Source organism: Balaenoptera borealis (assembly GCF_965194805.1).
Source record: "Balaenoptera borealis genome assembly, chromosome: 14".
NCBI classification, from domain to species: Eukaryota; Metazoa; Chordata; class Mammalia; order Artiodactyla; family Balaenopteridae; genus Balaenoptera; species Balaenoptera borealis.
The window spans coordinates 3,217,053-3,242,363 of NC_138875.1; the positions used below are offsets into that span (position 1 = coordinate 3,217,053).

At 39.9% G+C, this 25,311-nt stretch overlaps 1 long non-coding RNA gene across 1 annotated transcript; it reads right to left on the bottom strand.

Moving 5' to 3' along the window:
• Positions 1-3,373: 3,373 nt before the first annotated feature.
• On the bottom strand, positions 3,374-24,543 carry LOC309610761. The gene is made up of 2 exons (XR_014234152.1): positions 23,303-24,543; positions 3,374-23,048 (listed from the first exon to the last, which is right to left on the bottom strand). It is a non-coding gene; the product is annotated as an uncharacterized lncRNA (long non-coding RNA).
• Between the last annotated feature and the right edge of the window lie 768 nt (positions 24,544-25,311).

The following is a 25,311-nucleotide window of genomic DNA, read 5'->3' on the forward strand; positions in this document are numbered from 1 at the left end:
TCTGATCCTGGAGCTGTAATTCCTTCTCTGAGCTGGATTTCTCCGCACGGGTCCCTCCAGCCTTCTCCTCCCTCACACCTTGGCTTCTGAGAGCAGAACACTCAATAACCTGACTCATAGAGACGCCGTGCACTCTAATATAGAAATGAACACGGAGTCAATGGGAAGCACACTCTGCCTTTCCAAGCACCTCACCCTGAGCCCTCTCAGAGACGACCTGGGCTCAATGGCGTCCCACACACTTGGGGTCACAGAGACTGTAGAACCGTCCCCCAGGTCTCGCTGTGTGCCCATCACATGACCTTCACCCAGGTGTCGTCATCTATCCGTCAGAGGCCATCCCAGGTGACCTTGCTGAGCTGTCACAAAGAAAACCTACTCAGAGTGATGGGAAAGCATTTTTCAAACATAAAGTGCTCAAAAAGCTGTAAAGACATATTTCAAACCACAGCTACAAACTGAGCCCCTCATCATGTTGATTCTTTATAGTCAGCAGTGTAGGAATTTGACGGTTTGGGGTTTTTTTTTTGATAACCATGCTCTTTCAATTAACTAAGGGGATAGTCACCAGGACTCTAGCTAGAATAACCCACAGAACCCTGTGATCGGAAAGCATCAGGTCCTGATCATAACAAAGCAAGTCCTGAGACCATCCCTTTTCTCCTCTCTCGACCACTCTTGGGGCTATGGTGCCCGTGCCCTCAGCTTTCTGGGTATTTTCATTCTTGCGGGAGATGTAGATTCAAGGATGGAAAAGGGAACACCAACATGTTTGCTCCATTACTCATGGCGGTTCTTTCCTCTTTCTGGTATGATTTGGGTGTTCTGGCTCTCTATGCTTAAAAGGATGTGCCAGGTCTTTGAGGTTGCTCTACTTTCAAGCTTGAGAACTGTGGGTAATAAGTCCAGGGATTTGGGGCTAAGAGCTGCATTCATTGCCTGTGGGCTAGAACATCGCCTAGCCTGTTAAAGCAGCAAGATGAAAGGGAGAGTTGTTCTGGTCGCCAACAGCACGCAGGCACCCTGGGCGTTGGCTTTGGCCTCCCGCTACTAAGACCCAGTGCCTTCTCCTCCCTTCCTCTCCCAGAGGTGCTTGTACCTAAACGTCAGCCCCTCTACCAACAAAACTCATCAGTCTTCTACTTGGGGACCAACGGTGCATCGCATTCTACACCCCAACATGTGTTTGGGGAGACTGGTCCCTGAGAAGGAGCCTTCATCACCTTGTTCCCAAATGATGGAAACTTCTCTCCATGGGACTGTCAGTTAAAGTCAAGTCAGGGAAAGCTTGGTCAGAGTTTGGAAATGCTGGTTCCATACAAGAGGATTCTCCATAAAGACCAGCGATAGATTTTTGTTCGATCTGATTGAGAAGTGCCTGCGTTCAGTGAGGCCACTGGATTCCTGATCAAACCTGGTACAGAAAAGAGCACAGAGACATCCGTATTCTCCCCATGTGACAAATGATGTAAATACAGACCCTTCTTTAAAACTCCAGCTAATTCAGGTGGCAGGATGAAGTGTGCCATGTCATAATTAATCCCTCATGTATTGCAAGCAATTTAATGTCAAAATAATCAACAGTCGCTTTTTCTACCCTTTTGTGAGTACATAATAAATACTGTCATTTAAGCCGCAGCAAACATTGGATTTCTTTCCTGGTCTTTGAATAACACTATTCGTGAAGTAAATACCAGACCTCCCCCTCCATCTCCCCCTCCCCAATCCCTACATATATAAGCTCTTTAGGAAAATAAATCATGGATGTCAAAAGAAAAGGTGTGTGTTTAATTTTCAGTTGGTACTTCACATGGTGATTATTCTAGCTTAGAGTCCAAACACGGGAGGGGCCAACACAATGGAGGGGAGGGGGGGAAAGCAGGGGTCGGGGGGAGGACCCCTCACTATCCATCCTTTGTTTTTCCCTCATGGATTACCAGCAGTGACATGGTAGTTACTTCTCTTTTTTTTTTTTTTGGCAAGGCAAAACCACCACTAGTAAATGGCCAATGCATTCTTTTGATTAAACTCAGTTCACCTTTTCAACAAACAGGAGTCAGAGGAATGGCCAAGTGTTGCTCTCTCTTCCAGGGGCAGAAGGTGGAGATCCCTGAGTCTATACCATCTTCTCCTGTGCAAGAGGTCATGGGTCTCGGCGTCTGCATCCTCCACTCCCGGGGAACCAGGGTCCCTTTGGCTGTGGGTAGAAACTCTCCTGTTAAATTAATGGGGTGACCAGAAAGAGAGCCCCAGGAGCAAGTGAGGAACAGATCTTTAATCTCCGGTTGCTTTAGGTGAGAAGTGACGGAGCTCAAATCTCGACTCAGAGGGGACACTTCACAACACTTGGGAAGACCAAAGCATCACTCATCTACTTTAACAGATCTTGTGTGAAAATGATTTTTAAGTATTAATATGGAAAACAGGGTCCCAAGAAGAGCTCCTTCTTAGTGATTGGTTCTTAATTATCATGGACCTGAGTTTCCCATGAAATCACATCATTTTGCCCTTTGATATCTATTCAGCCATTATTACAAAGTCCCTCCTCTTAGATACTGTTGCATGTTTTGCAGATGCAAGAAACTTATGACTTAAGCTTCACACTTACCACAGTCTTCTTTACACGATTATTGGTTTTTATTAAACTCATACGGAGTATCTACTTTTCCAAAAGCTCTGGATAGAGGTTTCTGTGACACGGAGATAAATACAAGCCAACTCAAGCCTTCACACAACACACACGCACACACATTAACCAGTAATTACAATAAAATGTAGTGACCTTCTGGATCTTAGCTCCTGGGAGACAAGGGCTGTTCCTCTTTCTCCCTGGATTCTCAGTTCCTGCTACAAGACTGTGCATAGTATGGCTCTTCCATGGCTGTTGAGGTGATCAAGTTTCAAGTTCACTGTGACAGGCAGGGAGGATTCGGTCGTCAGCCACCCACGTGATCCAGGGGAAGGGTGCTGCAGCTTCACAAAGAGCTGTACCATAGCTCCTGTCTCCTAGATCTTACCACAGCTCTAAGGGCATCAGCAAGCACTCGAGGGACCCCTGAAATCTTGGAGTGACAACATGTCAAGTTCTCAGCCATCATTAGTCTTCTTTTGCATGACCGTATTAGATTAGACAGCCAATGACCCAAAGAGATCCCAGGTCAGGGAGCACACAGGCAGAGTGAGTAGGGACAGAATGCATTGCCCTGGTGAGGGGGGTGTCCCAGAAGAGCAAGGGGGATCCAGGGACCCTGGGACACTGGGCACTTCATGGAGATGCTGACCATGAAGTGGGTTTGCCCACCAGCAGTAGGGCCGTAGAGACCCACCTTGCCTGCCCACCCCGTTCCTGTGGACCGACCCCATTGGCAGTGCCTTTATTATGGGGAAACCCACCTCTGTCCAACAATTCTTGAGTTCCCTATAAAGTGGCTGCAGTTGTTCAGGGAGGGGGTGGGAACGGTGGGAACACCGCCCGAGAAGGTTTGCAGAAGCAGCATTGAAAATCGCCAAATCAATCTCCCTTGCAGAATTTTCAAATAAGCTTACCTTTGAAAACTGCCTCTGGAACCCTTAGCTCTAACAGTGGAGTTTCCCCGGTTTATGGGCTGGTGGTAAAATCCTAAAGCCAGAAGCTCCTCAAGGAGGGACTGACACACCGCTTACAGAAGTGCTGCCATGAAAATAATACGTGGCAATGAAGCCACTATAAATCCACACACGCTCCCGCACACAATACATCGGCCCTTTTTTACACTGTTTTCTCTTTAAGAGGACATATAACAGCACAGACACAGCCCTCTCTGCCTCCCTTCCCACTATTCCTAGCAAACCTCTCCGGACAGAAGCTATCCCACAACAAGGCAGAGTGTCCCTGGATGTTGCGTTCTGACACCACTGGGCTGTTTGCAAGATAACGGTGGACACAAGGCAACTTCACCAGTGTCTTTGCTGAACAATGTAATATGACAGCATCCATGAAATCGATTAGCATAAGTCAACATAATACCCACTTTGCAGCATTAGTATTGAAAACTTTCATCTTGAAATACTAAGAGGAAAAAGACAACCTAGGATGAATGGTGATGATTTTGCTGGAATATTACCAGGTGACTCTATAAGATTCACATGTCGATGGAGCCACACACTAACAGACATACGTCAACATAATCATCTCAAGCAGCTTTGTTTCCATTCCGCAAGCTCCGTGAGAATATAGGCATGGCTTCCCAAGTGCAGCTAACAAACATGGGGCTAAAATTATCTAACAATTCGAAAACGTTTGATGATGGGGTGATACATAAAAGTTTCCTGATATACCATAGGCCATTCTAAGAATCGCACATATAATCCCTGAAGTTCAAGCTCCAGATAATTGTGCCTCACAGGGCCAACTCCTAAAATAAGCGAGAGAACAGGACTGCACACCGAATGACATTCCCAATAGTTGATAGATGACTTCTGCCTTTCAGGGTGATGAAACAAAGGTCATATGCTCTTCCAACTATAGTAAACATGTTCCCTTTCCTTTCCCTCTCTTTCCTCAAAGCTTGCTTTTTAAAAAAAAAAAAAAAAAAACCATCTAATTATCTCCTTTGAAATGAATGTCTTCATTTTAGCCAGTTGAGAAAATTGAAGGACTTGAGAATGTACCAGTTTTCTTTACTATGCCAAAAGATGAGATTGAATTGTGGAACAGCATTACTGGTCCATTCCTGAGATTTTTTTAAATTTAATTTAGCTTTTTATCGAAGTATAGTTGATTTACAACGTTGTCCCTATCTCTGCTGTACAGCAAAGTGAGCATTCCTGAGATTTTTGAATACCCAGCAACCTTGCGAGGACACCCTTTACTCTTCATTGCATCAATAGGATGCCAGGATTTGACTGTGGAAAGTCAGCCTTGTTGGAAGGTGGTGCTGGCCTGGCTCCTGGGGTTGAAAAAGGAGAGTCACGTGTTCACAAACAGGTTCCCTTGCTGGTCCACGCTTACCAGGAACACACAAGCGATCAAGGCGGGGGTCCACCCTCAGAGCAGTGGTGCTGACACGCTCCCCCTCGGGTTTCCTCAACCCTACCCCTCCTCTCCCTTCCCACCACGTCAAGGACTGAAAAGGGAAAGACAAAGACGGTACTTTTCCTTTGCAACGCTCTGAAATGATGAAGTGACGGCTGTATGTTGAGTCTTACTGCATCCTGGGCAAAGTATTACGCACTTTTAGATATAATTTTGAAGGCTTAGAATCACCCTGTGATATAGGGGTAACTCCCTTTAATAGATGAGAAAAAGTGTATTTTAGAGAATGTAAGGAGCCGCCCCCTATTCCCACAACACTTGCATGATAGCCAGTAATCCATAAATTATCAATCCTGTCATTGCAACTTTTGAAAATCCTAAAATTGGACATAATGAGCTTTTTGGGTGATTGAAATTATTACCCTAATAACTTATAATTAGTTATTATATTACAAGTTGTCTGAATTAACAGGTTATAAAAACCTATAGGTTATAAAAACCTGCTCCCTTTTCCCACAACAATGCCAGCATTTGGACTCAGGTAGGGGAACATTGTACACAATCAGGCGCGGCATAGCACCCCCTTCTCCCTCCAGGGGACCCTCGTGGCTGTTTATCAACAGTAGGAATTAGGCTAAGAGGTGTAATCCAGTTAATAAGTAATTACTGAATGCCAGCTATGTGCTCAACCCTGAAAAAGCAATACGAAGACAAACCTAGTTCACCTTTTTCCCTCTGATCCTACAACCTTCGCTTCCTAAAAGGGTCGCTCGGCTACCAGCAGGAAAGAAAAAGTTTCAGGCTCAATTACTTTTTCTCCACTCTGCAAGAAATTATCATCCAATTATTTTGGTACCCTATTGAGGAAATTTAGCAAAGAGAAAGAAAAATATAGAAATAGTTTACATTTTTAATTAGATAGCCTTTTTAAAATTTTATTTAGACTTTGGTCTAAACTATCTCAGAGAACAAAAATTTGGCAAGTGGAAAGACAAACGGCCATCGCAGCTCCCGCTAGCATCTGCATCCGAGGGGAGGTATGGAACTTCTGGGAACACACAGACATTTTATTTAATGTAAGCAGGTGCTCACAGCTTTGAATTCCTAATCCTGCAACTCAGTTCATCCTTTCTTTCAAGTCATCCATCAGTAGGAATCTTGGTTGGTCTTGCAATTCAGTAGATATCTTCTCTCTTTCCTTAAATAAGATTTAAATTGCCGAATGTAACCTTTTCAATAACAAAGCGTCTACATTCCCACCAGTGAATTGCTCATCTTCTTGGCTAGGTCTCAGTCAAATCACCTTTATGAATCATACAAATTGCTACTTGACACAGACACAGAAACTGGGATTTATTGTCAAGAGAGTTGAAATAATCCAGCGGATGGTAGAGGCTCTGATTTGATGCTGAGGTGCAGCTGTACAGACATGATGTTCTTACCAATTATGGGTACAATCAGATCAGTTATAATCCAAGAGCCAGAGATAAAAGTAATTATTATAAGTTATTAGGGTACTAATTTCAATCACCCAAAAACTTCATTATGCCCAGTTTTAGGATTTTCAGAGGTTGCAATGACAGGATTGAAAATTTATGGGTTACTGGCTATCATGCAAGGATAATGAAAACAAATGCCTTGATTTGTGAATATGTATGCCAGCTTTATGCATATAAATAGACTTTAAAAATCCTATTGTGTTTTATGGCTCCACATAAATAACAAAACAACCTCATGGCTTGGAAATCGGACTTGTGCGTCTTAAATGCTCCAGTCAGACGACTTGGTTTCTCTATTAAACTCACCCATTAATGCCAATCTATGAGCCAATCTGATTGGGAAGAGACGGGAAGAGAGATCGGTGCTTCCCAAACATTACTGTGCTCATGAATCACCCAGGAATCCTATTAAAATACACGTTCTGATTCTGTAGGGCTGAAGTGGGACTGCCAATCTCCGTTGTTAACAGGCTCCCAGGTGATGTTGATGCTGTAGTTCATGGACCACATTTTGAGTCACAGAACATTGGACTTCTCGATGCTCCCGAAGATCTTATCCCCAACTAAATCCTTGATGGAATGACTCAAATACAAGACAAGAAAGAGCTACTATAGCTGCATAAAGAATATGATATCCAAAGAGATCTGCAGAGTATATTCAAGGAAGCATGGTTTCAAGAAAGCAAGATAAGCACCTTTTGTAATCACACGGTTTTGCGATGTTTGTTTAATTCCGGGGACCACAATTCCATGAGGTTTCTTATTCACCCCTTCACCTTCCAGAGAGTTGGCATTTTAGATCTGCATGAAAAGACTCGTAATCAAAGCTATTTTTACGCACCGAGCAAAAATGCTTCCGCTTCTCCCCCTCCTCTTCTTTCTCTTCCTCCTCCTTCTTCTTATGCCTTTTTCAGGGAGGAAGTAGGTTTTAATTGAAAACTCCTGACAGTACGTTTTCGAGAGGTGTCAGCATGTAAATTGCTCTATATAATTGGCAGCGTACTGCGCTGTCCTGAGCACGTAAGCCGAGCAGCAGCCCACAGCCCTGGGTGTAGATGCAAACGGAGTCCCCCTCAGGCACCGTGACCTTCTCTTAAAGAACGGACATCAGCATCACTTCAAGAAGCTCCCAACAGAGACATCTGAAATCTACACATCGGTCAGACTGTAAATCCATTGACTAGAAAGCCACTTGTGAGAGTAAACACCTGGGACGTTTATGAAATGTTATACAACATCTTCTCATTTCATCTTAACTCTTTCTTCCACATTTTTGTTTCAAAATGACTTGCATTGAATTTTCATAGAGAATTATAAGTGTTAACCTTTTTTTTTTTTTCTATTCCCCTGACTATAAAGCAACTTAACATCAAGGCCAAGTTTTTAGGAATCGGTTATCCAAGAGCAGACGAATCATTTGGTTAAAAATGTGCTCATTGATCTTATCAATTCAAAACTTCAGACCAACATTTTAAGAAATTCTGTAGCTGCAAACACTCAACTCTGACATTTCATACCTCCTTTTCTGAATGACTACAACCCTACTTGGAAAACCGTCTCCAAAGGAACAGACTGCACACAACAAGGGCAGATTTACATTTGATTTTAAAGTAGCAAACAACTTTGTAAATCTCAAACTTCCAAAGCCACTAAATGAATCAACGTTAGTTCAATTTTGGCAGTATCCACATTTTACTCACAAAACACACACGCACAAATTAAGTTAAAATAGGATATAACATAATATCGAACTTATGCAAATGAGTATTGATATAAAATTTGGTTAGTGTTTGAAAGACCTGGAAAGGTAAATAATGTCACACTCTTCCTTCTTAATCTTAGTTTAACAAAAAAATATTTTTGTTTGTAATCCTAAATTTTCCCCAACTCACTGGTAAAGTTTTATTATTTCTTTAATATCCACAAATGTATTTATTTCATAAAGCTTTTTTTTTCTAAAAGGCTTCTCTTTTCATTTTAAAATGCATGAATGCCAGGAAGTTCCAATTTTATCTCAGTATTGACTTTTATGTTGATGAATATGCTTTTCTCCTTTATTTGTATAGAAGTCACATGATACAGTTTTCCTTTCTTTTTGATTAAAATGTTATATTTGATTTTCCAGGAATAAAGTAGCTCACACAGACCAAAGTAAGATAAAACTCTGAATCTGAAAAATAGCCAGATGGACCAACCAAGCAATATAGAAAAAACTCTAAATCAGCAGTAGCCATAAATCAGTCATGCCATTCAAATTCACATTTGTAATGTAATTTATTTTTGAGAGAATTTACAACTATTCAAGCTTCACTATTTATTAGGTAAGGGAGGGATCTGAGTGAAGCATTTATGTCTTATTAATTCTTTTTATAACCTATTAATTCAGACAACTTGTAACATATAAACAATCTCAGCTGCATTATCTAAACTTGGCAAATCACTCTGTGCATTTGGACACTGAGCTGGGTGGACTGATGGCTTTTACAATCCCTTTCAGCCCTGAGACGCTCTGATTCGTTAGGAAGATGCTCCAAGTGGGTACAGAAGGGCTTGCTGGCAGACTGAAAGGGTCAAATGCAGTATCTGAAATGGCCCTCATACCAAGAGAAAACTTTACACTCAGAGAAACCAGAAAACTGCACAATTTTTATGATATACTTTTATTGCATTTGTATTATAAAACACAACCTACAGTCACCTTTTTTTTTTTAACATCTTTATTGGAGTATAATTGCTTTACAATGGTGTGTTAGTTTCTGCTTTATAACAAAGTGAATCAGTTATACATATACATATATCCCCATATCCCCTCCCTCTTGCATCTCCCTCCCACCCTCCCTATCCCACCCCTCTAGGTGGTCACAAAGCACAGAGCTGATCTCCCTGTGCTATGCGGCTGATTCCCACTAGCTATCTATTTTACATTTGGTAGTGTATATATGTCCATGCCACTCTCTCACTTCGTCCCAGCTTACCCTTCCCTACCCTGTATCCTCAAGTCCATTCTCTAGTAGGTCTGCGTCTTTATTCCCGTCTTGCCCCTAGGTTCTTCATGACCTTTTTTTTTTTTTTTTAGATTCCATATATATGTGTTAGCATATGGTATTTGTTTTTCTCTTTTGGACTTACTTCACTCTGTATGACAGTCTCTAGGTCCATCCAACTAACTACAAATAACTCAGTTTCGTTTCTTTTTATGGCTGAGTAATATTCCGTTGTATATATGTGCCACATCTTCTTTATCCATTCATCTGTTGATGGACACTTAGGTTGCTTCCATGTCCTGGCTATTGTAAATAGAGCTGCAATGAACATTGTGCTACATGACTCTTTTTGAATTATGGTTTTCTCAGGGTATATGCCCAGTAGTGGGATTGCTGGGTCGTATGATAGTTCTATTTTTAGTTTTTTAAGGAACCTCCATACTGTTCTCCATAGTGGCTGTATCAATTTACATTCCCACCAACACTGCAGGAGGGTTCCCTTTTCTCCACATCCTCTACTTTATTTCTTATTTAAAATTACATGAGTTCATTTTTCTAAATCTGATCCTCCAAAGCAATCTTATTATCCTTTATCCAAGAGCTGCCTGGTCGAGATCATTGTACATTAAAATATACTCTCAAATATGTTAATGACGTTTCTTCCTTGAAGGTGAAGAGTCATCAGCTTGGGAGGGAAACATTTCTGGCTGCTGGGATGTGGCCCAGGTGGTTTTTGGGAATAGCTTCTATTTTTAACCAGGTTGTATTCTATATTTACTATATATAAAGTTTTCATAGCAGAATAGAACGCATAGAACATGATGATGGTGTATGACCTTTTTTTTTTTTTCTTTTTTTTTGGTTTCTAACAAACTAAATCTACACTGTGCTGTTTTGTTCTATCAGTGATATGAAAAAAGAAATGTTTGGTTTTTAATTATATACATGTGATATTCAGCAGGTACTGAAGTGATATTTTAAGCTCCCTCAGCTTTGTTTCAAGGTTTGAGTGTATTAATTCCTATGCAAATCGTTCTGTGGCAGAGTTCACTGTCACACTGATGCTGGAGAAAGGAACTTCCATAAATTTGTTCAAAGAAAGGGGAAATTCTGGGAGGATATATGAAGATTAGGGGAGCGCATCAAGACAAGGCCCTCTTCTAGTGCCCCAAATCTTTTAACGTTAAATTATGTGGAACGGACTCATTGTGGAAGGTAGGTGTGACTAATGTCAGATAAGAAATGCACAGCATGGACCAGATTCTTCATTAGATTCACAGACGACAGCTCATGGGGATCCACCACGCGGGGGGACAAAACTATCCAGTGACTGCCCCACCGGGACCCACCAAGAAGAGCTCCCTTGTTTTCATTCCTAGCACACCTTTTGGGAAGCAGTACAGGTAAGTTGAGGAAGAGACATAGACCTACATAATCAGAGAAATGAGTACTTGGCAGGTCTCCAAGTGCCATGAGGCTTATAGAGCTGCTCATTCATCTCCTATTGATCTTAATCCAAACTCAGTCTCAGTCATAGAACCAATGATTGATTTAACACATTGTTTGAGCCTTGGGATGACAGTCAGGATTCAAGTTTTAGCAAAGACTCTGGAAGTGTTAAGAAAGACAAATTTAAATGGTGGGAGGTAGGATGGGAAGTGGGAGGTGGAAGGTGGAGAAGGAAAGAAGAGCAAGACGGGGGCGGAGGAACAGCCCATTTGTACCATCTTTCTTCTCCCAGAAGCCTTTTCTGCCACACTCCGTCCTGCAGTCATGGTTGAAGAGAACTGCGGTCAATTAAAAAAAGCTGTTGGCATTTGGTAACATTTCCTTAAACCAGAAAGTCATTTTCCCATGTGCTTTTCTAGTTTCCCCTTTTCCTGCCTCAGTGTCTGCTGCTTGCAGGGTCAGTACCCAGAAAGGTAAGCATGAGAGTGCATGCCAAAGGGCAATTGGCTGAACAAAGATTCCTGCATTTGTACAAGACAAAACAAGCTTTTTGTGACCACCTGGGGACCTCCTGAACTCATGTGGCCAGACCTACAAGGGCGACCAGGAGGTCACCTTCAGGTCATGTTATGTAAGGAAACAATGGTTCTAAGAGAAGGCGAGAAAGGTCACAATTCCTCAAGTGCCACCAATTGATCTTAAGGACTCAGTTCCAGAAAGAGAAAGTTAAGAGTTTTAGAGAATATCAATGTTTACCATTCATAGGCCATAATCGTTCCCTAATAGGGTAGAATTTTGTCGAGAAGATGGCTAGGTGCCAATCCAGCAAGGGTCCATTTACTTTCATAAATTTCTCCTTAGAAAGACCCTGAGAAAAAAACAAATTATAAAAGTCTAATAAATAAATCAAATACAATATCAATGTAATAGAACAGTACCCACTCAACATGTGGCACAGAAATGTCTCTTTACATGTTTGCTAGTGTATTAGCCTTCTAAGCATTTATAATTAAAAAATAATTATTATACTTTAATATAAAATAGGAAAAGAAAATTTCAAATTTTTGTGTTTATAAAAATAATAAAATGGAAATATATAACCCTTAAGCATTAACTTTAATTTCAAAATTAAATTATTACATAAAACCACTTAATAAAATCTTCTATTGATTGTCCGTAACTCTCTAGAATCACTCAGAGTTTGCTAATTGGTTGTCCAGTAATCAGTCTGTGTATTCCCTTCTAAGGGAACATGTAGCTAAAGTCCAAAGCTACTATATGTTTTATTGCTCAGATAACAAATTTGAAGCATGACATGGGCATAATGTAGCAATATTATAAATAACGTGATAATATTTGGTGTTCAAGTGGGTTCTCCTTTTTTACTCAGCAGAAGCTGGAGACTTTGGGTTTTGTTTCACTCAAAATTGACAGGTTTGCAATTTGGGAAAGTATAAATTATTACCAGTTCTATCCTCCTCCGGGTACAAAGAAGGCATTATTAACATCTGGGTGAACAGTCTATGGCAAAGAGTGAGGAGCAGGGTGAAGACTCACCCAGAATTCTGAGTTGCAGGGTCATGGTCGATGCTTGTTTTAATGCTTCCCGGGATTTGCAACATACTTGAAACACATGCAAATATCCAAGGTCAGAAATTTTTATTTATTTTCTAAATAATTCAGGATGTTCCGAATCTTATTAGAATTTCTCATTATCATGCAGACATTATCACTATTGTTTGGTCTCAAAGGAATTGAAATAGGTCACTTAGTGCAAACAAACCTGTGGAAGGATATTTTGCCACATCTACTCTGGTACCTTCTAAAACAGTCAGCATGTGAAACTCAAAAACCTGGATAAACTAGGGAACTCTGGCTAATGAACCTTTGGTTTGAACATCGGGGCGGCAAGGAGTGTTTAGGGGTAGAGAAGGTTCTTGAGTGTTCTCATTCAGGAGCCTTTTTCTTCTAATGATTTTCCCTCTGAACCTGAGAGAGTGCATCCTTTTTGACCTTTAGAGCACAGCCCTTAGACAATCTGTTTCTCAGGCTTGCCTGCCTGAATTAAGCAAAGGAGACCTGAGAAGAGTTAACTGTGCATTTTGGGGGGAATTTCTCCCACTGTCAGTTATCAACAACCTCTTGCTTTGTCTTGATGACACCTGCAAATTCACACTGTACTAGCACATTCTCATGAATCTGGGGAAAAAAAAAAAAAAGTCAGTTTGCCAGGGATAAATAGATAACTCTTTACTGTGACCCTGGGAGTTGATGTGCCTGCCTCTCTCTGTGTGCCCAGGTACATGAAAAATGTACCTACTCCTGGTGGAACTACGACAGTCAAACAATGCCATCCTGAACTTTCTCACCATGATTTGCTACCTGTCCCACAAAAACCTAGAAACCTGGGCTCTGGCCAGAAGTAAATGAGCAGAACAAATGAAAGAAAGAAGTAATGTCTTCGTAGGGTTTAGAGTCTGTAGTCTAAGTAGAAGCAGGAAATACCACAAATTTCCAACAGAGGGGTGTTTCCAGGAGACTTTTCAGACTCATTTTGCATAACCATGTTTGCTTATCCAAAAGGTTTAGACAGTTTGAATTAAGCATCTGAACTTCTGGGTGCTCATTTGAACCAAAGCCAAACACTGAACTTTTCCGGTTTCCCTGTCATTAATCAAAATTTCAAAGATCAATGGCATGTAATGAATCAAGCATAATAGCCTCCATCAATTGGGATAGCAAGGCACAGCACCAGGGGTATCACAAGAACACGGTGTTGGGTAGAAGTCTGGCTGCCTCTGAACACCAAGTGAATCGATGCTGTGATCTGGCACCCAGAAAGCTGACACAGCCTGAGGCATTCTGCCCTGGAGCAGGAAGGAGAGGCGTGTTGCTTGTACCACATCCGGAGCGCACCAAGCACATCCCTGGAGCCACATGGGGGAGGCTATATGCAAGGCCTAACATCTCAGGTGCTGCCTTGACATCTTTGCATCTCATAGGGCCCCACAACTCAACCAGGAGCCCCCCTGCTCTTACCAGAGATGAACCACCTCCCACAGCAGGAAAGGCCTTCCACCAGCCGGTCCCCCTATCAGATGAACCAGCTGTGCCCCTCCTGCTCCTCAGCTAACAGGCTTCCCTTCCCTGCCAGCCCACAGAATTATTCAAACAAGCCGATCACATCCTCCCACAGGGGCCAGGGCCACCTCTCCCTTTTGTTACTACAGATCTGCTTCTTACTGCCCCCGCTGGTTCCCTTTGCTCCCTAGTGCACCACCCTTGTAGGCCTGCATGACATGCAATGTCCTCTTCTGGGGCTGCATGTACGTTTAATGAATAAACGTCTGCTTTATTTCATCTGTTCTGTCTCGGGTGTTATGTATTTGGCCATCTTTCTATTTAAGGTGGCAGATCCCTTCCTCCCTAATGGGGTAAATAGGAATTAAGCAAACAGGGGCAAAGGTGTCAGTAGGGTACAACTGTGCAAAATTGAGGACATTTGTAGGAGGATTTCAGAAATAAGAGCTAGAGAAAATTGTTGACCAAGGAATATTTAAAATATGACTCAAATCTATCCTTGTGTGATGGATGTGCGTATATGTGGGTGTGTTGTGCACACACAAGGGAAACTGTGCATTATCAAGGAAGAGAATCTGAGCCTGGCACACAACAGCTGCATCCCTGCTTTCCACAAAGTGTGTTCCTGGAACACTAGATCTGTAGGATGTCAGGGGTGTGGTGAAAAAAATGTGGTCTCTGGTCAAACAGGTTTGAGAAGTGCTGACTTGAACAAACTTAGACAAGTTTATTATTAATGTGCATTTTAAACCATCAAATTTATTTACAGGACTAATGTTCCAAAACAATACTCTGGTAAATGCTAGTCTCTATAATGACCCTTGTGCTTAAAATAATAATTAACAAAGGAACTAATAGAACATAGTCTTGACCCTGTCCCCATTTTTCCACATAAATAATTATTTATTTGGCATAAATAAATAAGGGAGTAAAAATATTAAGCCATTGTAAATTTCACTACATTTACTGCTTCTCTCCCCACTAGAACGATCCCTCACTATTTAGATACACAAAATCTCCAAATAATGAAAACTTCTTCTTCTCTCTCTTGGACCATTTTTCCCAGTAATAACTGTATGAACCCCTTTGGACCCAAGTCAAAAAGAATTGAGCAAGAACTAAGAGCAGTGTCTAATGAAAACATAATTCATTTTGACCTGTAGGCAGACACAGAGTGCATGTTAATAAATATTTTAATATCTGGTTTGGAAATTCCAGTCTGTTTTTATTTGGAATATATGATTCATCATATTGTTTTTGTTTAAAATGAGATTATAGAATGCTCATTTCAAAATTTCATGATTCTAAAATTTTCCAAGATAGTATTCTGGAAGATTTCTCTACCAAAATAATATTGAAGTCATAGTTTGATTAGATAGATGATAGATAGATAGATAGATAGATAGATAGATAGATAGATAGATAAATGATAGATATAGACAATAGAAAGAGAGAGAATGATAAGCAACATGGTAGACAATGAGTCATTTAAAGTTCGGAAAGTAAATTTGATATGCTAGATGACAGTGAGAGCCACTCAATGTCAAGATAAAGACCATTTATTCTAAAGAGATCTAAGGACCATTTTGTTAAAGAATTTGTCAATTTAATTTTAGATAAATATGTATTTTTTAATGATTAAATGCCAAATTGACTTTTTTTTTAACCAGTTTATATCCTTACTACATTGATTAATAGGGAAAATAATGCATACACCAGCATTATACAATTCATACCAGCATTTTTACAGCTAAAATAATTCAGTCACTCAGAAATTACTAAGCAAATGCTATTAAACATTTAGCATTATGCTAAATATTAGGGACAAAGACATGATTCAGATGTGATCCTTGTCCTCAAAGAATTTATAGCCTATCTATACATTATAGAAAGGGATCCATTTGGTTTCAGGTACGTCGAACTTGATGTTGATTCAAAAAAAACTTCCTTAGAAAATTTAAGAAATATAATGTTGAATTTATCTTAACAAATTATAAAAGTGTTTCATTTTAACCAATGGTTTATACAAAAGCATTTCAAATACATTTTTACCTGGCCAAGAAAGCAAGGTACCACGTGCAAAAGGTGACAACATTAAATTCTTATGCTTATTGAGACTATCTTCTGGGTCATTATGACAATAATGAACTAACCAGCAATTAAAACCTCCTTACCTATAGCCCAGGTTGGGATTTCAGAAAGAGCATATTACTAGGAATAGCAAACTAGGAATTGTGACACATTTCCTGGAGACTCGTCAAACTCTTATGCAAAAATAATTTGTCACAAAACCAACAACAAGGACAGCAACAGAAAGGCTGGGGGAGCAAAAGAAGTTACAGCCCATATAACACTGAAGGAAAATCTTCCGAAAAGGGGGACCCTCTTTTGCCCAGCTAACTCCAACACAGAAGTAGAAGTGAGAACACAGAACAGGTGGTGTGGACGTACGTAGGGCTGAAATGTCATTCTTGTCATTAACTGAAAGCATCTCGTGGATTTGTTCACGTATTTGTCTTTCTTGCCCCACAAGAGTGTAAACTCCATGAAGACTCCAAGTGTGAAACCATCAACAGGGTAGTGATGGAAACCAATAGTGACATAAAATAAAAACTGAAATAAAGATCGAGGAGGATCGATAATTTAGACTATACCAAAATGATGGATCAATCAGCCTCCCCCACAGGTCTATTGCTGTGCAAGACGATGCTGCCGGCAGGGGTTCCTGGTCCCTGGGCATGAAGGGACACCTGCCATGTTTGTTCCTGCCTGGATGTGGACCTTGGAGAGTGGGATGTGCAGGTCAGCATCCTAACCTTGGAAGAACAGGGCTGGCAGCCCTGGGTCCTCCCTGTGTGCAGCCAGCACCTCTCAGCTCTCTGCCCTTGCAATGGGCTCTCCCCTACCTCACTCTCAGTTAAGGGCTAGGACCCCACATTCCTCCAGATCTCCATCCGAGGAAATTTTGGCATCCCCAGGACCGCAGTCCCTGAACGTCTGTCCTTCTGCAGCACAGCCATGCCATGATGCTCTGGACTCAAGAAGTCCTGGGTTGGCATCTGGACCCAACCCACTTAAACAGCAGCGGGACCTGGTCAAGCTGTCACTTCCTTTGCTTCCGTTTATTTATCAGTAAAATGAGGGTCAGGATGTTTCTTTTTAAAAGGTTGTTAGAATTATACAACATGCAGCACAAAAAGGAACATCTGGCTGGCATGGTACCCTTTTTCAAGTTAATATTCATTATTGTTCTAGTTGTTGTGTATTGTCATTTTAACCAGATTCTACATTTCAACTACATGTAAACCAAATATTCCTTATAAATGATAAAATTCGGCCTCTTTGCCTATTCTGTACCTATCCCATCTCAGGACAGGACGAGTTTGGAATCCCAAGGCTAGAACTATCAATGCCAGTGGGCCCTTTAGACAGTCTTATTAACTACTTAGAGGTTATTATTGGTTGTAGAAGCTGAATCCTGGGAATGTTCACCAAGATGTCTGTACTATTGCTGTTCGTAACGAGAGGAACAGAAGTCAGGGCGGGTTTTGTGAATGTCAACAACCCCTACTTAAACTCTGTCACCGGGCCCTTATGAATGTAGATTCACTTCTGATAATTTAGTCCACTGTTAAATAGCTAATAAGACTTTAACGTCCTCAGACAAAAAGAAAAAAACTCACGAAAATGTGAGTTCATTCAAATGGCTAAAACATATTGTCATTAATTTTGATGGGAATGATTTCCAGTGGGCTGAATCCAGGGAAATGGTTGATTAAGTAGGAGAGATAACAGAAGAAAGAATATGTCTAAGTTGATGTATTGTGGAAAAGGATGTGGAGGGGAGATGTAGGAAGAAAGAATAGGTTTATGGCTACGAAATCTGAGTTTTCGTCTTAATTCTTTGTTCAAATTCTCTCTGCCCAGGGTTGGGGAGAAAATGGACTCAACTTCCAGTTTCGCTGGAACTCTGAGGGGAGACTGATGTAATAATAATAGCTAGCATTTACTGGGTACTCATCACTATTCTAAGTACTTTACATATAAAATCACATTTTTTCAACTATCATATATTGGCTTTAATTCCTTTTAATAGAGTTTTTTTTAGAGCAGTTTTAGGTTCACAACAGAATTGAGAGGAAGGAACAGAGATGTCTATAGACCCCCCCATCCCCACACATGCACAGCCTGCCCCCATTATCAACACCGCCCACCACAGTGGGACACTCATTACCGTCAATGAACCTACACTGACCCATCAAAATCACCCAAAGTTCATAGTTCACGTTGGGATTCACTCTTGGTGTTGCACCTTCTATGGGTTTGGACAAAGGTAAAATGGCACGTATCCATCATTGCAGCATCATACAGGAAGCTTCACTGCCCTGAAAATCCTCTGGGCTCCATCCATTCACCTCTCACTGCCTGCTGACCCCTGGCACCACTGATCTTTTTACTTTCTCTGTAGCTTTGTCTTTTCCAGAATGTCGTGTATCGAAATTATATAATATGTAGCCTCTTCAAGTTGGATCTTTTCATCTTCGTACTACGTATTTAAGGTTCCTCCATGTCTTTTCATGGCTTCCTAGCTCATTTCTTTTTAATGTTGAATAATATTCCATTGTCTGGATGGACCACAGTATATTTATTCATTCACCTACTGAAGGACATCTTGGTTGCTTCCAAGTTTTGGCAATTAGGAATGAAACTGCTATAAATATCTCTGTGAAGGTTTTTGTGTGGGCATAAGTTGACTCCTTTAAGTAAATACCAACGAGCATGATTGCTGGGTCGTATGGCAAGAGTATGTTTAATTTTGTAAGAAACTGCTGAACTGTATTATAAGGTGGCTGTAACATTCTGTATTCTTTCCAGCAAGGAATGAGAGCTCCAGGTGTCTACATCCTTCCCAGCATTTGGTGGTGTTAGTATCTTGGATTTTGGCCATTTTAGGAGATATGTAGTGGCATCTTATTGTTGTTTTAATTTGCAATTCCCTAATGACATATGATGTAGAACAACTTTTCATATGCTTGTTGGCCATCTGTATATCTTTGGTGAGGTGACGGTTTAGATCTTTTGCCCATTTTTAATTGAGGTGTTCATCTTCATTTTGTAGAGTTTTAAGAGTTCTTGGTATATTTTGAATAACAGTAACTTAGATTATCATTTACAAACTTTTTCTCCAAGTTTTTAATTTCAGTGAACCCCAGTTTATCAATTCTTTCTTTCACAGATTATGCCTTTGGTACTGTATCTAAAAAAATCATTACCACACCCAAGCTCATCTAGGTTTTCTCCTGTGTTATCTTTTAGGGGTTTGATAGCTTTTCATTGTACATTTAAGTCTATGATCAATTTTGAGTTAATTTTTCTGAAGGATGCAAGCTTTGGGTCTAGATTTATTGTTTTGCATGTTGATATCCAATTGTTCTAGCACCATGTGTTGAAACAACTATCCTGTATTCATTGTGCTATCTTTGTTGCTTTGTCAAATATCAGTGGACTATATTTATGTGGGTATATTTCTGGGCTCGCTATTCTATTCCATTGATCTATTGTCTATTCTTTCACCAGTACCACACTGTCTTGATTACTGTAGCTTTATAGTAAATATTAAAGTCAGGTAGCATCAGTCTTCCAACTTTGTTCTTCTCCTTCAATACTGAGTTGGTTATTCTGTGTCTTTTGCCTCTCTATACAAACTTTAGGATCAGTTTGTCAATATCCACAAAATAACTTGCTGGGATTTTGATTGTGATTGCATTGAATCTATAGATCAATTTGGGAAGAACTGACAACTTGACAATATTGAATTTTCCTATCCATGAACATAGAATATTTCTCCATTTATTTTGTTCTTTTTTACTTTTTTCACCAGAGTTTTGTAGTTTTCCTCATGTAGCTCTTGTACATATTGTATTAGATTGGCACCTAAATGTCATTTTGGGGGTTGCTAATGTAAATGACATTGTGTTTTAAATTTCAAATTTCACTTGTTCATTGCTGGAAATAGGAAAGCAACTGACTTTTGTATATTAACATTGTACTATGTAACCACGCTATAATCATTTATTAGTTCATGGAGTTTTCTTGTTGATTCCTTCAAATTTACTATGTAGATGATCATGTCATCTATAAACAAAGATAGTTTTATTTCTCACATATATATATTGCTTTAGCTAGGACTTCCAGTACAATGTTGAGCCTTACTGCTGGTCTTAGCAGGAAAGCTTCTAGTTAATTATTAAATATGAAGTTAGCTGCAAGTTTTTTGTGGATGTTCTTTACCAAGTTAAGGAAGTTCCCTTGTATTTCTAGTTTGCAGAGTTTTTTTATCATGAATGAGTGTTAGACTTTGTCAAATTCTTTTCTGTACCTATTGATATGATCATGCAATTTTTCTTCTTTAGCCTATTGATGAGATTGATTACATTAATTGATTTTTAAATGTTGAATAATTAAATCCTAAAATAATCCCACTTGGTCATTGTGTATAAATCTTTTTATACATTGTTGCATCCAATTTGCTAATAACTTTTACGGGGTGTTTGCATCTATGTTCATGAGAGATACTGGTCTGTTGTTTTCTTGTAATGTCTTTGTCTGGTTTTGGTATTAGGGTAATGTTGGCCTCAATTGGCCTTATCAAATGAGTTAGGAAATATTTCCTCTGCTTGCATCTTCTGAAAGAGACTGCAGAGAATTGGTAGAAATTATCAGTGAACCCATCTAGGCTTGGCAATTTTTCTTTTGGAAGGTTATTAATTATTGAATTAATGTCTTTAATAGATATAGGCCTATTCAGATAGTCTATTTCTCCTTCTGTGAGTTTTGGCAGAATTTGTCTCTCAAGGAATTGGTCCGTTTCATCTAGGTCATCAACTTGTAAGCTAGAGTTGTTCTTAGTATTCTTTGTCTTTCTAATGCCTATGGGATATGAAGTGATGTATCTTCTTTCATTTCTGTTATTAGTAATTTTTGTCCTCTCTCTTTTTTTCTTAGTAAGCCTAGCTAAATGTTTATCAATTTCATTGATCTTTTCAAAAAACCAGGTTTGAGGGTTTCATTAAAATTTCCTCTATTGATTTCCTCTTTTCAATTTCATTGTATCCAGACCATACTAAAAAACAAAAACAAAAACAAACAAACAAAAAACCCTTACAACATAATAATAACAATAATAATCCAACTTTAAAATGAGCAAAGGATTTGAACAAACATTTCTCCAAAGAAGATATACAAATGGTGGAAAAGGAACATGAAAAACATATTCACTGTCATTACTTATTAGGGAAACACAAGTCAAAACCACAATAAGAGACCATTACACATCCATTAGAATGGTTAAAATCAAAACAACAGCCAATAACGATTGTTGGCAAGGATGTGGAGAAATTGAAACGCACTTTGCTGAAGGGAATGTAAAATGGTATATTCACATTGGAAAACAGTTTGGCAGTACCTCAAAATGTGAAATATAAAGATACCATGTGTCCCAGAAATTCTAACCCTAGTAACTACCTGTAAAATGAGAATGTGTGTCCATACAAAGACTCATATACGAATGTTTATAACAGTTGTTATTCATCATAGCCAAATGATGGAAGCAACCCAAATGTCCATCAACTGTTAAAGGCATAAACAAACTGCGGTATGCCCATGTAATGGCAATACAAAAAAAAAAGGAATGGAGTACCTATACATACTACCACAGGAATAAACCTCAAACATTATGCTATGAAAGAAGCCAGTCACAAAAGATCAAATATTATATGACTCCATTTATATGAAATATCCAGAATAGGCAAATCCATAGAGACAGAAGTAGATCTGTGTCTGTCTGGGGCTGAGTCGGGGTTTGAGGGGATTGGAAGGTAACAGGGAGTGACCCCTAATGGATACAGGGTTTCCTCTGGAGATGATGAAAAATGTTCTAAAAATTAGGTTGTAGTGGGCTTCCCTGGTGGCTCAGTGGTTAAGAATCCACCTGCCAATGCAGGGGACACAGGTTCGAGCCCTGGTCCTGGAAGATCCCACATGCGGCGGAGCAACTACGCCCGCGAGCCACAACTACTGAGCCCACGAGCCACAACTACTGAAGCCTGCACGCCTAGAGCCCTTGCTCGGCAACAAGAGAAGCCACCGCAATGAGAAGTCTGCGTACTGCAACGAAGAGTAGCCCCCACTCGCCGCAACTAGAGAAAGCCAGCGCGTGGCCACGAAGACCCAACGCAGCCAAAAATAAATTAATTAGTTAAATAATTTTTAAAAATTAGGTTGTGGTGATTGCTACAGAACCCTGTAAATAAGCTAAACACACTGAACTGTACATTTTAAATGGGAGAATTTTATTGTACGTGAATTATATCTCAGTGAAGCAGTTTAAAAAAAAACCCATTCAGATACAAAACAGGATTGTCTAAAAAATGGCCCTCCCTCCCACAGATGTGGTGTTTTTATCAAGCTTACTGCATAATATGCTTCTCCAGCTGCTGAGTTTAGTTTCTCTACTTGGGGGTTCTTCCAATAAAACATTTCTCTGCAGCCTCTACAGCTTTATGTAGATTCTATACAATATTCCCAAATAATAAAGAGTATTTATATCTGTATATTTGAAGGAGATGGATATATAGCTTCCTCATAACACTACAAATATACAATGTTAAATGTTTTTACGGACAGTCTAATGAAACAATAGGATTTCAACAGTTAACTCATCTGTTTCGTCCCTTCAGGACAATAACTTTAGTTTTAGAAACATCCTCTGCTGTATTTTTCCCCTAAAATATGCATTCAAAAGGGCTTGTGAGTTGTATGTTAAATAAATCTTTTTCACAATGTTGAAAGTTTAAGTGATTTTAATAAAAATAGAATCCAACATTTTACAACTTGAACAAGCTTTCAAACGCCGCATTACTAAACTCCACTCTTCCCATGATGGAATTTTCTGACAGTTCAGTGTGAGACAGGCTCGCCTCCCAGGTAACCCAGAGGAACCGTGTGGGTGGTGACCTGCTCCTGTAACATGGGAAGGCCAGAAAGCTTAATTAATTTTCAGAAAACAAAGTGATTTGCATGGTCTAATTAGCACACATCTCTTAAACAAATCCAAAACAAAGTCAGGTGAGAGAGTTTTATACAAACAATCAGTAAAACCTAATCACTCCCCACATCTAGACACCACCATTATTACAGTTGTTCAACCTTTTTTAACTCTCCGTTGCTTGGAATAATAATAACCTGTTGGAACTTGGGAATGAAAATCTTTCTACCTGACAAATGCTGATGTTTTTAAGTATTTCAAAAGCCAGTGTCAAGCAAGCCATTTCTTCTTGGTCTGCGCGTGAGCTTTCGCGAAGTTACCTGGAGCCAAGGCCCTGGGATGGGCCCCTCCTCCTTAATTCCCCGATGCCAATCAGTAGGGGGAGCTCTCCTATTACTTAAGTGGCCGCAAACAAAGCACACAAGCATTTTTATGGGCTCCTCTGGGGACAATGGCAAGGGATTTTTTTAAAGGGATGTTATAATCTGAAGAACGTTAATGCAATGATTTGGTCAAAGTTGGAGAGGCGCCTCATTCAGAGTCGAGAACTTATTTTTTCTAAAACAGCCTTGCAAATTAATGAGGGTATACAAGTTGTGGGCCTGTAGAAAATGATCCAAGAAGGAATCATGCACCTATCACTTAAAGCAGAATAAAACTTAATTGCATCTGAATCTTAATGGTCATAATGAGCTTTGTCATCTCCTTGATATGAAGGAAGGTTTAGAAAGGTTAGAAAGAAGAAAAATTCAGACTAAGGAAATTGTAGACTTTGAGAAAGGTGGCTTTATACTATAAATTATAATGCAGGATGTACAAAATGAAAAGAGCTTCAAAAAGTATTAGACTTGAAAAACTTGAGATTCTGTAGTTAAGTTAAATAAAAAGGTAAGGAAATGAATGGTATATCTGGTAAGCTTTTCATGTAATCTACTAAAATAATATTTTCACAATTAGATGGAGATTTGCATAATCCTTAATTGGAACTTTTGAGTTAAAGTAACAATGCTTTTATAGATGCTATAACATATATCATGATACAGTAAATTGAAGACTACAAAATGCACAGTGTCATTACTAAAAGATAACAGCGGCAAGAATTTTATGTTTCAATGTGCATAAATCCTCCAGTGTCATATTGCTAAGTGTGGCAGAAACCGTGGATCACCCCAAGTACTTGTTTGCCCCTGCTCTCTCTTATTAATAGAATGACCAGTTTTTAGTTATACGTATGGCTTTGCAGAGGAAAAACTACAGTCCCCAGACTTCCTTGCAGCTAGTGGAAGCTAGATGGCCATGTACTGGCCAATGGGATATGAATGAAAGTGAAGTGATTGTACGGAAGGGATGTGAATGGTAGTAGACCACATGAGAGAAGAGAACACCCTCAGACCCCCGCTCTCCCTGCACCCCCGGGCCATGTGCAGAGAACAACATCCCAGAGAGGGAAGCAGTGAGATAGGAGAAGCTTGACCTTCTTATAACTTTGCCAACCAGAATGAGCTTAGACCTTTATGGTAAAGAGGAACATGTCTCTAAGTTTAGGCCACCGTTATTTTGTGTTTCTGTCTCCACAGTTTAATCCATAGCCTAAACAACCTAGAACCTATTCCTCTCCATTGTGAAATTATCTAAAAGTTTAGCAAGTGAGCCCAACATTGGATTGGTCTGGTACCCAAAATTTGTAAAGAAACTTATTGACTGGTGATTTGGAAGATGGATAGGAAAAAGGAGATGGAGGAGGAGCCAAAAGAGGCTGAAGAGGAGAAGGAGGAAAGAGGAAAGACCTGTGTCGGTGTGGCCAGGACAGTCTCAGTACATCTGCTTCATGACAGGTAGTTAAGAGTGCCTTTCTTCATTCTCAAAGAGTTCTGATTTGGACAATATATTATGCAGTCACTCTATTCCTCTGAGTCCTTGTAATGAACCCCGACCATCTGAGATAGCTGTGTTTGACTGAGCCTTGACCCCTGAAAGGGCTAGTCCAGTGTAGAATGAGAACAGGGTCCTGGTATAAGAAGTGTCAATCCAGACAACAGAACGACAAGAATCCAAAGGCAAAGAGTCTAAGAAAAAGAATGTTGCAAGCGAAATGATAACAAGTATTTGACTTTATCAAATCAAAATTAGAAGAAAAAATCTTGGTAGAAATGCTTTTGATAAGCTTGAAGGAGAAGAAAAATAGTAGAGGAGGGGGCAGCTAGAGAAGACAGGATTCCCTGGTCCAGGGAAGACAGG